Genomic DNA, 12,032 nt, shown 5'->3' with positions numbered 1-12,032 from the left:
GGTTCGGTCCCTGCCCTTGCTCAGTGGGTTAACGATCTGGTGTTGCCGTGAGCTGTGGTGTAGGTTGCAGGCGCAGCTCGGATCCTGTGTTGCTGTGGCTCTGGCGTAGGCCAGTGGCTATAGCTCCAATTCGACCCCTAGCCTGGGAACCTCCATATGCCGTGGGAGCGGCCCAAAGAAATAGCAAAAAGACAAAAAAAAAAAAAAAGCGGGGATTGGGGGGGACCCGACTAGCATCCATGAGCACACGGGTCTGATACCTGGCCTCGATTAATGGGTTAAGGATCCGACATTGCTGTGGTGAGCTGTAGTGTAGGCCAGCGCCTTTCAACCCCCTAGCCCGAGAACCTCCAGATTCCGTGGGTGCAGCTCTAAAAACACACACACACTAAAAAAAAAAAAAAAAAAAAAAAAAAAGAAGCTGATGTAGTCTGCATGAGGATTCTGGTTTGATCCCTGGCCTCGCTCAGTGGGTTAAGGATCCACTGTGGCCATCAGCTTAGGTGTAGGTCACAGATGCGACTCAGATCCTGCCTTGCTGTGACTGTGGTGTATCTCCGATTTGACCCCTAGTCTGGGAACTTCCATATGCCACAGGTGCGGCTGTTAAAAGAAAAAGAAAAAAAAAATCCAACCTTTCTCCTAGGTTAACATATTTGGGTCCTTCCAACACTGGCGAGAAGTAAAGTATGTTGTCCCCATTTTGCTGATGGCAGGGGATGGGCATTGACGTTCCCAGGGGTAGAGCCGTAAAAAGCCGAGTCGGATTCTGATTCAAGTCAGGCTTGAGTGTGGGCTGGCTCTTGCTTGGCTGGGAGAGACATGTCATCATCATCATGAAGTTAAGCCTGTCGGGACATTGTTTTCTCAGGGGCTGAACCTGCAGAACAAAGTGGCCCGTGCCTGAGGGTGTCTAGTGGAGCATTCTGTTCCTGCATGCTTTATTGTATAAAACATTTCTAACCGTACTAACTTCCTTGTGGTGTCCAAGAAATAAGACAGCCTCTAGGAAGAACTTTGCCCCTTTTATTGCACCAGTGCTGCACGAACATTGATGAGAGGGTGGGGCTGGGGTTCAGGAAGAAATAAATACACGATATGGGCCCTGAATTAGGGTTTCTCCGAGCACCCCCAACCCCAACCCAGCATGCAGAGGCCATGGTGCAGCCAGGCAGTTGGGCGTCAAGGACTGATCTGCATTAAATGGGCGAGACTCAGGTATTCATTGGCCATCTGGCAAGGGGAGCGATGATAGCCGGGGTGGCATGAGACAGCCGTGAGCTGGCAAACGTCCCCTCCCTGGGAGCCCAGTGGTGTGACCAGGCAAGCCAGCCAGGCTGTGTTTAAGGCAGAAAAAAATGGGCTTTATGGGTTGGTGAGAAAAGAGGACCCGCCGATTCTGAAGAGTGGAGAGGAAATGCCTGAGTATTCCTTTAGGATGGGGAGCAGGTGAGAGAGGGTGCTTTGAAGGGGGGGCGGGGGGGGTGTCACAGAAATGCTGGGGAGCCTTTGGGGGGAGTCACGGGAGGAGGCTGAAAGGGGGGCTGTCCTGTTGCTTAGCCCCAGATGTCATGTACAGAATAAGTGCACAGTAAATATTTGTTAGAGGAAGAGTTCCCCTCGTGGCACAGCGGAAATGAATCCGACTAATAACGAGGAGGTTGTGGGTTCGATCCCTGGCCTTGCTCAGTGGGTTAAGGATCCAGCGTTGCCGTGAGCTATGGTGTAGGTCACAGATGAGACTGGGGTATCGGCTGGCAGCTGTAACTCTGATTTGACCCCTAACCTGGGAACTTCCATATGCCACGGGGGCGACCCTGAAAAGCAACAAATACATAAATGAATGAAAATATTTGTTAGAGGAAAGAATGATGATGGGGAAATGGGAGGCAGATCAGTGTGTTGGCTGTAGAGGAAGCTCTAGCGCTGTCTGCCTAAGCTGGAATCTGGGCTTTCCCGGGTCTTCACTGGGAAACTCTGGGTGAGTTGGACCTTTTTGGACTCCGTTTGCTTGTCTGTAGAATGGGTAGTGTGCTAAAAGCTCCTGCCTCCAAGAGCAGTGATCAAAGCTAATCAAAAAAGTACGGTACACTTAGGCGCCCAACAAATGTTGCCTCTCCCTCTGCCTCCTCTCTCGTCTCATCCTTCTTTTCTTTCTCTGCCAACAGTGAGGATGATCATGGTGAGGGTGGCCAAAGCTCAAGCAAAAAAAAGAAAAAGAAAAAAAAGGAGTTCCCACTGTGGTGCAATGGGATCGGCAGGGTCTCCACAGCACCAGGACACAGGTTCAATCCCCAGCCAGGCACAGCAGGTTTAAGGATCCTGTGCTGCCCAAACTGTGATGGAGCTTGCAGTTGTGGCTTGGATCCGATTCCTGGCCCAGGCACTCCACGCGCCACAGGGAGGCCAAAAAAGGAAAGAATAAAAAAAATTCAGGCCATGAGGCAAGCGTTTGAATCCCATTCTGTCTTCGCAAATGACTTAACCTCTCTGGGCCTCAGTAATCCCCATAAAGTGGAGGTAATCCTACCTATCCACTAGGTGGCTTGAGGATTTAGCCTGGTGGCGGGGCTCAATTAAGTGCTCAACAATGGTGCTGGCTTTATGATTATTCATATTGTTGTTGTTTGACTAGATTCCTCCTGCCCTGGAAAAGGGGAAAAGGAATTCAGAGGAGAAGGATGCCCAGCGGTGGAGCTTAGAGCCCTGTTGTGCCAGGAAGGGTCCTCTCCTCAGAGGCAGTGTCAGGTGGAACTTTCTGACAGTTCAGTGGATCACATGATTGATTATGTTTGACGAGAGCTCCGGGAATGGAGCAGGGGGAGATTGGACTGTATTACTGCTCAGGTTATTTCCAGCCGCCTCAGGTTCAATGTTCCCAGAGATAAGCCCACAGTGATGGAATGCTAATCATTAGGCAGGGTCCTTTCTAGGAAAGACGCTCCTTATTCGTAGGGAAAGACATCAGAGACTGGGTAAGATCTCTGGGTTTTCATAAGCCCTAACTTGTTTGTTTAAATCTAGGTGGGTAGCATTTAAAAGTAGAAAGGAGTATTACTCAGCCATAAAAAGAATGAAATAATGTCATTTACAGCAACATGGATACAACCAGAAATTCTCATATCAAGTGAAGTAAGTCAGCAAAAGAAAGAAAAATACCATATGATGTAACTTATATGTGGAATCTAAAATATGGCACCGTAGTTCCCACTGTGGCTCAGTGGTAATGAACCTGACTAGTATCCGTGAAAATGCAGGTTGGATCCCTGGCCTCACTCAGTGGGTTAAGGATCCAGGGTTGTTGTGAGCTGTGGTGTAGTTTGCAGACACAGCTCAGACCCCACATTGCTTTTGCTATGGCTGTGGTGTTGCAGTGGTAGTTCTGATTCTACCCCTAGCCTGTGAACTTCCATGTGCCTCGGGTGCGGCCTTAAAAAGCAAAAAAAAAAAAAAAAAAAGCATCAAAATACTATTTATTTTGATTATTGGAATTTGGGGTACCCCTTAACTCTGCATCCCATGCTCACACCTCACTCCCTCCACAACTCCTGACCCTGCTGCAAATAGCACTAAATCTAGAAGCTTCCCATGCTTAACTTCATACTGACTCAGCCGGGGCAGAAAGATGACCATATTCAAAACGTGAATGTTGAACAAAGTTGAAAAGAGAGAATCCATTGCCCTGAGCGGAAGGGACATTTATGAACTGGATCCCACTCTCTCCTGGCTGTGTTTCCTGCCCAAGATGCTTCACTTCTCTGTGCCTTCATATCTTTCTCTGTAAAATTAAGGTAATAAGAGCACCTATTACTAAGGCTGTGGTAGGGCTTGAATGGGTCAACACCTGTCAGGCTCTCACGACAGTGTCTGCCATATACATATTCATTGCTTTGTCATCATTGGTTTCTGTTTCTCTTTTCCTGTCTGCAAAGCTGGAACAATAATACTTAGATGGTGTTATATAATGTTGGTTTAAATAGGCATTATAATAGGATTGTTATAGGAATCTGAATTAGTCTGATTAAGAACTAAGCTTCTATATCCAATCACTTGTGATAGAATATGATGGAAGAAAAAGAATGTATGAGAAACAGAATGTGTATATATATATATATATATATATATATATGTATGACTAGGTTACTTTTCTGTACAGCAGAAATTGACAGACATTGTAAATCAATTATACTTTAATAGAAAATCTTTTTAAAAAAGAACTAAGTGGAGTTCCCATGGTGGCTCAGTGGTAACAAACCCGACAAGTATCCCTGAGGACCTGGGTTCGATCCGTGGCCTCACTCAGTGGATTAAGAATCCAGCATTGCCGTGACCGGGTATATACGTCGCAGATGTGACACAGCTAGGATCCCATGTGGCTGTGGCTGCAGCTGTGGTGTGGTGTGATTGGACCCCTAGCCTGGGAACTTCCATATGCTGCAGGTACAGTCTTAAAAAGACAAAAAACATAAGATAACATAAAATAAAGTAAGCTTCTAGTCCTAGAATTGAATGCAGAAAGGGGTTGTTTTTTTTTTCTTTTTCTTTTTTTTTCTTTTTTCTAAAAGAGGGAGGCCTGATACAGACCCAGGGTCACAGAGGATGGATCAAGGTGAACGTGGTTTTCCTGCCCCCTCCTGCCTTTCTGAGACCCAGTGGTAGAGAAAGGGGAGGACCCCCCGCCCAGGGGGCCTTAAAGTTTATCATTTTCCCCTGCTCCAGGCAAGATTCTGAGCACATGGACAGTGGGGAGGCGGAAGACAAAGGGTCTCCAGGAAGCAGGGTCCTTCCTCGGGTAGCAGGTCACCCATCCCTTCCAGGAGGCCTCAGTGGGTGCGGGAGCCCATGATGTGCACCTCATGAGGTGTCTGGTCCTCCCAGAAAGGGGTCCTGGCTCTTCTGGACAGGCTGGGGCGGTCCAGCCAGGCAGGAAATTGCCGAGCTGCCGAGGCACGAGCAACCCAGCGTTTCCTCTTCCCCTCCCACCTCCCTGTGGCTCCTCGCAGCCTCTCAAACCTTGGATTTCTCAAACCTTGGTGCCCAGAAGAATCCCCCTGGGAAACCTGATAAAAAGGCAGATTCCCAGGCCTGGCCCTAGACACACTAAATCTAAACTTCTGGGGATGGGACCTGAGCTAGGGTGGTTTTCTCGGGATGGGTGGGGTTCCCAGGAGACAGAACTTCCAGTGCTAAAGCTGAGAACATTCTGGGAAAACGGAGACAGGTTGGTCACCTAGTGATCCATGGGTCCCCATCTCCAGCAAGCTTCTGGGTGACCATCTCCAGCAAGCCCCCAGTTCCCCTTCTCCGGCAAGCTCCCGGGTGCCTCTCCTGGGCACCCAGCTTGATGCTCCCCGATACACATAGATCAGTGATACTTTATTTTTTTTTATTTAAATTTTTTTTTCTTTTGTCTTTTTAGGGCCATACCCACAGTATATGGAGGTTCCCAGGCTAGGGGTCTAATCGCAGCTGTAGCCACTGGCCTACAGAACCAGTCAGAGCCACAGCAATGTGGGATCTGAGTTGCATCTGTGACCTACACCACAGCTCATGGCAATGCTGGATCCTTAACCATCAAGTGAGGCCAGGGATCAAACCTGCAACCTCATGGTTCCTAGTCAGATTCCTTTCTTTTTTTTTTTTTATTTTCCCACTGTACAGCAAGGGGGTCAGGTTATCCTTACATGTATACATTACAATTACATTTTTCCCCCAGCCTTTCTTCTGCTGCAACATGAGTATCTAGACAAAGTTCTCGATGCTATTCAGCAGATCTCCTTGTAAATCTATTCTAAGTTGTGTCTGATAAGCCCAAGCTCCCGATCCCTCCCACTCCCTCCCCCTCCCATCAGGCAGCCACAAGTCTCTTCTCCAAGTCCATGATTTTCTTTTCTGAGGAGATGTTCATTTGTGCTGGATATTAGATTCCAGTTATAAGTGATATCATATGGTATTTGTCTTTGTCTTTCTGGCTCATTTCACTCAGTATGAGATTCTCTAGCTCCATCCATGTTGCTGCAAATGGCATTATGTCATTCTTTTTTATGGCTGAGTAGTATTCCATTGTGTATATATACCACCTCTTCCGAATCCAATCATCTGTCGATGGACATTTGGGTTGTTTCCATGTCTTGGCTATTGTGAATAGTGCTGCAATGAACATGCGGGTGCACGTGTCTCTTTTAAGTAGAGTTTTGTCCGGATAGATGCCCAAGAGTGGGATTGCGGGGTCATGTGGAAGTTCTATGTATAGATTTCTAAGATATCTCCTAACGGTTCTCCATAGTGGCTGTACCAGTTTACATTCCCACCAACAGTGCAGGAGGGTTCCCTTTTCTCCACAGCCCCTCCAGCACTTGTTATTTGTGGATTTATTAATGATGGCCATTCTGACTGGTGTGAGGTGGTATCTCATGGTAGTTTTGATTTGCATTTCTCTTATAACCAGCGATGTTGAGCATTTTTTCATGTGTTTGTTGGCCATCTGTATATCTTTGGAGAAATGCCTAGTCAGGTCTTTTGCCCATTTTTCCATTGATTGATTGGCTTTTTTGCTGCTGGGTTGTATAAGTTGTTTATATATTCTAGAGATTAAGCCCTTGTCGGTTGCATCATTTGAAACTACTTTCTCCCATTCTGTAAGTTGTCTTCTTGTTTTCTTTTGGGTTTCCTTTGCTGTGCCAAAGCTTTTCAGTTTGATGAGTTTATTTTTGCTCTAATTTCGATTGCTTTGGGAGGCTGATCTGAGAAAATATTCATGATGTTGATGTCAGAGAGTGTTTTGCCTGTTTTCTTCTAGGAGTTTGATGGTGTCCTGTCGTATATTTAAGTCTTTCAGCCATTTGGAGTGTATTTTTGTGCATGGTGTGAGGGTGTGTTCTAGTTTCATTGCTTTGCATGCAGCTGTCCAGGTTTCCCAGCAATGCTTGCTGAATAGACTTTCTTTTTCCCATTTTATGTTCTTGCCTCCCTTGTCAAAGATTAATTGACCATAGGTGTCAGGGTTTATTTCTGGATTCTCTATTCTGTTCCATTGGTCTGTCTCTCTGTTTTGATACCAGTACCACACTGTTTTGATGACTGTGGCCTTGTAGTATTTCTTGAAGTCTGGGAGAGTTATGCCTCCTGCTTGGTTTTTTTTTCTCAGGATTGCTTTGGCGATTCTGGGTCTTTTGTTGTTCCATATAAATGTTTGGTTTGTTTGTTCTACTTCTGTGAAAAATGTCATGGGTAATTTGATAGGGATTGCATTGAATCTGTAGATTGCTTTGGGAAGTATGGCCATTTTTACAATATTGATTTTCCCAATCCAGGAACATGGACTATCTTTCCATTTCTTTCCATCTTCTTTGATTTCTTTGATTAAAGTTTTATAGTTCTCGGCATATAGGTCCTTTACCTCCTTGGTCAGGTGTATTCCGAGGTATTTGATTTTGTGAGGTGCCATTTTAAAAGGTATTTTATTTTTGTATTCCTTTTCTAATATTTCATTGCTGGTACACAGAAATGCAACTGACTTCTGAATGTTAATCTTATATCCTGCTACTTTGCTGAATTTATTAATCAGTTCAAGTAGTTTTGGGGTTGAGTCCTTAGGGTTTTCTATGTATAGTATCCTGTCATCTGCATACAGTGACAGTTTGATCTCTTCTCTTCCTATATGGATGCCTTTTATTTCTTTTGTTTGTCTAATTGCTGTGGCTAGGACTTCCAAAACTATGTTGAAGAGCAGTGGTGAGAATGGGCATCCCTGTCTTGTTCCAGATTTGAGTGAGAAGGCTTTCAGTTTTTCCCCATTGAGTATTTGCTGTGGGTTTATCATAAATGGCTTTGATTATATTCAGGAATGTTCCCTCTATACCCACTTTGGCGAGGGTCTTGATCATGAATGGATGTTGGACTTTGTCAAATGCTTTTTCTGCGTCTATTGAGATGATCATATGACTTTTGACTTTTTTTTGGTTAATGTGGTGTATGATGCTGATTGATTTGCGTATGTTGAACCATCCTTGTGAACCTGGGATGAACCCAACCTGGTCATGGTGTATAATTTTTTTGGTATGTTGTTGGATTCGTTTGGCTAAGATTTTGTTGAGAATTTTTGCATCTATATTCATCAATGATATTGGGCGATAGTTTTCTTTTTTGGTGGTATCTCTGTCTGGTTTTGGAATGAGGGTGATGGTGGCATCATAGAATGTCTTTGGGAGTATTCCTTCTTCTTCAACCTTTTGAAAGAGTTTCAGGAGGATGGGCACCAATTCCTCTTTATATGTTTGATAAAATTCACCTGTGAAGGCATCTGGTCCTGGACTTTTATTTGTAGGGAGTGATTTTATGACCTCTTCAATTTCATTTGTAGTGATCGGTCTGTTCAGTTGGTCTGTTTCTACTTGATTCAGTTTTGGCAGGCTGTAAGATTCTAGAAAATTGTCCATTTCTTCCAGATTGTCAAACTTGTTGCCATATAGTTGTTCATAGTATTCTCTTATGGTTTTTTGTATTTCTGCTGTATCCATTGTGATTTCTCCTTTTTCATTTATAATTTTGGTTATTTGGGTTCTTTCTCTCCTCTTTTTAGTGAGTCTGGCCAGGGGTTTGTCAATTTTGTTTACCTTTTCAAAGAACCAGCTCTTGGTTTTATTAATTTTCTCTATTGTTTTTTGAGTCTCTATTTTATTGATTTCTTCTTTGATCTTTATAATTTCCTTCCTTCTGCTGACTTTAGAACTTTTTTGTTCTTCTTTTTCTAATTCATTTAGGTGGAGGGTTAAGTTGTCAATTTGGGATCTTTCTTCTTTTTTGAGAAAGGCCTGTATTGCTATAAATTTCCCTCTGAGCACTGCTTTCGCAGCATCCCATAGATTTGGAGCGGTTGTGTCTTCATTATCATTTGTTTCAAAGTAGTTGTTAATTTCCTTCTTGATTTCCTCATTGACCCATTGGTTTTTTAGTAGCATGTTGTTTAGTCTCCATGTAGTAGGTTTTTTGTCATTTCTTTTCCCATGGTTGATTTCTACTTTCATGGCATTGTGGTCAGAGAAGATACTTGAGATAATTTCTATGCTCCTAAATTTATTGAGATTAGCTTTGTGTCCCAATATGTGGTCGATTCTTGAGAATGTTCCATGAGCATTTGAGAAGAATGTGTATTCTGCTTTTTTTGGATGTAGTGTCCTGAAGATATCAATGAAGTCTAACTTTTCTATTGTTTCCTTTAGGATCTCTGTTGCTTTATTGGTTTTCTGTCTAGAGGATCTGTCCATTGATGTGAGGGGGGCATCAAGGTCTCCTACTATGATTGTATTCTCATCAATATCTCCCTTTATGTCTGTTAATATTTGTTGTATGTATCTGGGTGCTCCTGTATTTGGGGCATATATGTTGACGATAGTAACATCCTCTCCTTGGATGGATCCCTTAATCATTAAGTAGTGTCCTTCTTTGTCTTTCTTTATGCCTTTTGTTTTAAAGTCTATTTTGTCTGATATGAGCGTTGCGACTCCTGCTTTTCTGTCATGTCTATTGGCGTGAAATATTTTTCCCCACCCTTTCACTTTCAATCTATATGTATCTTTTGTCCTAAGGTGAGTTTCTTGTAGGCAGCATATTGAAGGTTTTTGCCTTTTTATCCACTCAGCCACTCTGTGTCTTTTGATTGGGGCATTCAGTCCATTGACATTTAAGGTGATAATTGATAGGTGATTATTTATTGCCATTTGAACCTCGTGTTCCAGTTGATTCTATGGTTCTCCATTCTTCCTTTCTTTGTTTTTTGTTTTTTTTTTTTGGTTGGATGGTCTCCTGTTATTATCTGCTTGAGTGTATTTTTTTTTCATTTTTTGCAAATGCAATATTTGGTTTTGGCTTGTGGTTGCCCTGTTTTTTAAGTATGCTAACCCCTTCCCATAATTGTGTGTTTTAGCCTGATGGTCCTGTAAGTTCAAACACTTCATTACTATATTAAAATTAAGAAGAGAAACATACAAACAAACAAAAAGGGTTATTTACTTCCTAACATCCCTTGCCCACATTTTATGGTTTTGATGACTCTTTTTTATTTTTTTCTTTTTAATTTTATTTTGTTTGAAGCATGTTCATGATTAAATCTGTATGCTGGCTTATTTGAGTGACTGCTCTCTGATTGCGGTTTCCTCAGTCCTAGTTCTTCCTCTTCTTCTTCTTTTTTTTTTCTTTTCTTTTTTCTTCCCTTTCCTTCCTTTCTTTTTGGTTTAGAGAAGCCCTTTCAATATTTCCTTTAACCTGGGTTTTGTGTTGCAGTATTCTTTAAGTTTTGTTTGTTGGAAAAAATTTTTATTTCCCCTTCTATTTTAAATGATATTCTTGCTGGATAGAGTATTCTAGGTTGCCTATTTTTTCCTTTGAGCACTTTAAATATCTCTTGCCATTCCCTCCTGGCCTGTAGTGTTTCTGTAGAGAAGTCAGCTGACATTCTTATGGGGGTTCCCTTGTAGGTAACATTCTGTTTTTCTCTTGCTACCTTTAGGATCCTCTCTTTATCACTAACTTTTGCCATTTTTATTATGATGTGTCTTGCTGTGGGTCTATTTGGGTTCAGTTTGTTTGGGGCCCTCTGTGCTTCTTGTATCTTGAACCCAATATCCTTTAGATTTGGGAAGTTTCCAGCGATAATTTCTTCAAATATATTTTCCATCCCCTTATCTTTTTCTATTCCTTCTGGAATTCCTATTATGCATAGATTGGCCCGCTTTATATTATCCCATAGGTCTCTTATATTGCTTTCCAGTTTTTTGATTCCGTTTTCTGTCTGTTGACCGGATTGAGTGATTTCCATTATTCTATCTTCCATATCACTGATTCATTCTTCCGCATTATTCATTCTGGTTTTTACTGCCCTTAGTTCAGTTTGCATCTCTGCAAATGAATGTTCTAGTTTTTCTTGGCTCCTCCTTATATTTTCTAGTTCCTTTCTGAGGGTATCTGCATTACTGTTCATATCTTCTCTTAATTCCTTCAGTATTTTCACTATTTCTCTTTTGAACTCCAGGTCTGTCAGACTGCAGAGATCTGTTTCATTGTTGACTGTTTTAGGTGAGTTCTCCTGTTGGTTTGACTGGGGGTGGTTTCTCTGCTTCTTCATCTTTCTTGTTGTTTTCTTTCTCCTGAGGGAGTTGTACTCTCTGTTATCGGGCAGTGTTTGCCTTGTCACTGCCGTGGAATATTTCCCGAGGGCTGGCGTTGTTGGTCAATCTTTTTTGAGGCAGTGTGGCTTTTCTGGAGTGTTGATGGGGCTAACAGTGTTTCTTTGAAGCAAAGGAGGACTTCCTGAGGGCAGACAGGACTGGGAGGTCCACACCACGATGGTAGCAGATTTCACTTGGTCATGCAGAGCTTGCTCTGGTGTTTTTAGGCTGTGGGGTTCTTGCAGGTGGTTGGTGGTGTTGGGCAGCTGTTCCTCAGGAGTGCAGCACCCCCTGGGGGCTGGAGCAGCTATCTGGGTCACTGAGAACCTAAGAGGCTCTTCCCTAGGGCAGCCCAACTCAGAAGGATGGCCTGAGAATGTCGGCAGATCTTTTCACAGTCTGGCCAAGCTTGTTGCAGCTTTTCTGGGCTGCAGGGGCTCTTCTAGGGGGCTGGTGGTGCTGAGCAGCTATTCCGTGGCAGTGGGGCACCCCCTAGGGGCTTGGGCGGGTAGCAGGGCCACTGGAAACCCAAGAGGCTCCTCCCCAGGGCAGCCTGACTCAGAAAGACCGTCTGAGATCTTTCCCCAGCTTGGCCAGGCTTGTTGCAGCTTTTCTGGGCTGTAGGGGGTCCTGCCTGGAGCTGGCAGTCCTATGCAGCTGATCCACTAGGGCACCCCCTGGGGGCTTGGGCGGGTAGCGGGGCCATTGGAAACAGAAGAGGCTCCTCCCCAGGGCAGCCCGACTCAGAAAAACCGTCCAGGAATTAGGCAGATCTATTCACTGCCTGGCTAGGCTTGTTCTAGCTTTTCTGGGCTGCAGGCCTTTTCTCGGGGGCTGGTGGTGTTTGGTGCTACTCTGCGGAAGTGT

At 43.9% G+C, this 12,032-nt stretch overlaps 1 protein-coding gene across 5 annotated transcripts in view; it reads left to right on the top strand.

Annotated features, from left to right (window-relative positions):
• Positions 1–12,032, top strand: part of TMC5 (transmembrane channel like 5) — an 83,378-nt gene that overhangs the window by 6,255 nt on the left and 65,091 nt on the right. Inside the window, exon 1 of one of the 5 annotated variants that reach the window (XM_047780393.1) lies at positions 1,068–1,449. The exons of the other annotated variants lie outside the window; for them this stretch is intronic. The gene's annotated coding sequence lies outside the window, so the exon portion shown is untranslated. Of the gene's footprint in view, positions 1–1,067; positions 1,450–12,032 lie in introns of those variants that run through there. 5 annotated transcript variants of the gene reach the window in all.

Source organism: Phacochoerus africanus, chromosome 5, assembly GCF_016906955.1.
Source record: "Phacochoerus africanus isolate WHEZ1 chromosome 5, ROS_Pafr_v1, whole genome shotgun sequence".
Lineage (NCBI taxonomy): Eukaryota > Metazoa > Chordata > Mammalia > Artiodactyla > Suidae > Phacochoerus > Phacochoerus africanus.
Note: the sequence above shows the minus strand (reverse complement) of the source record. Positions and strands in the feature narration are given on the sequence as shown.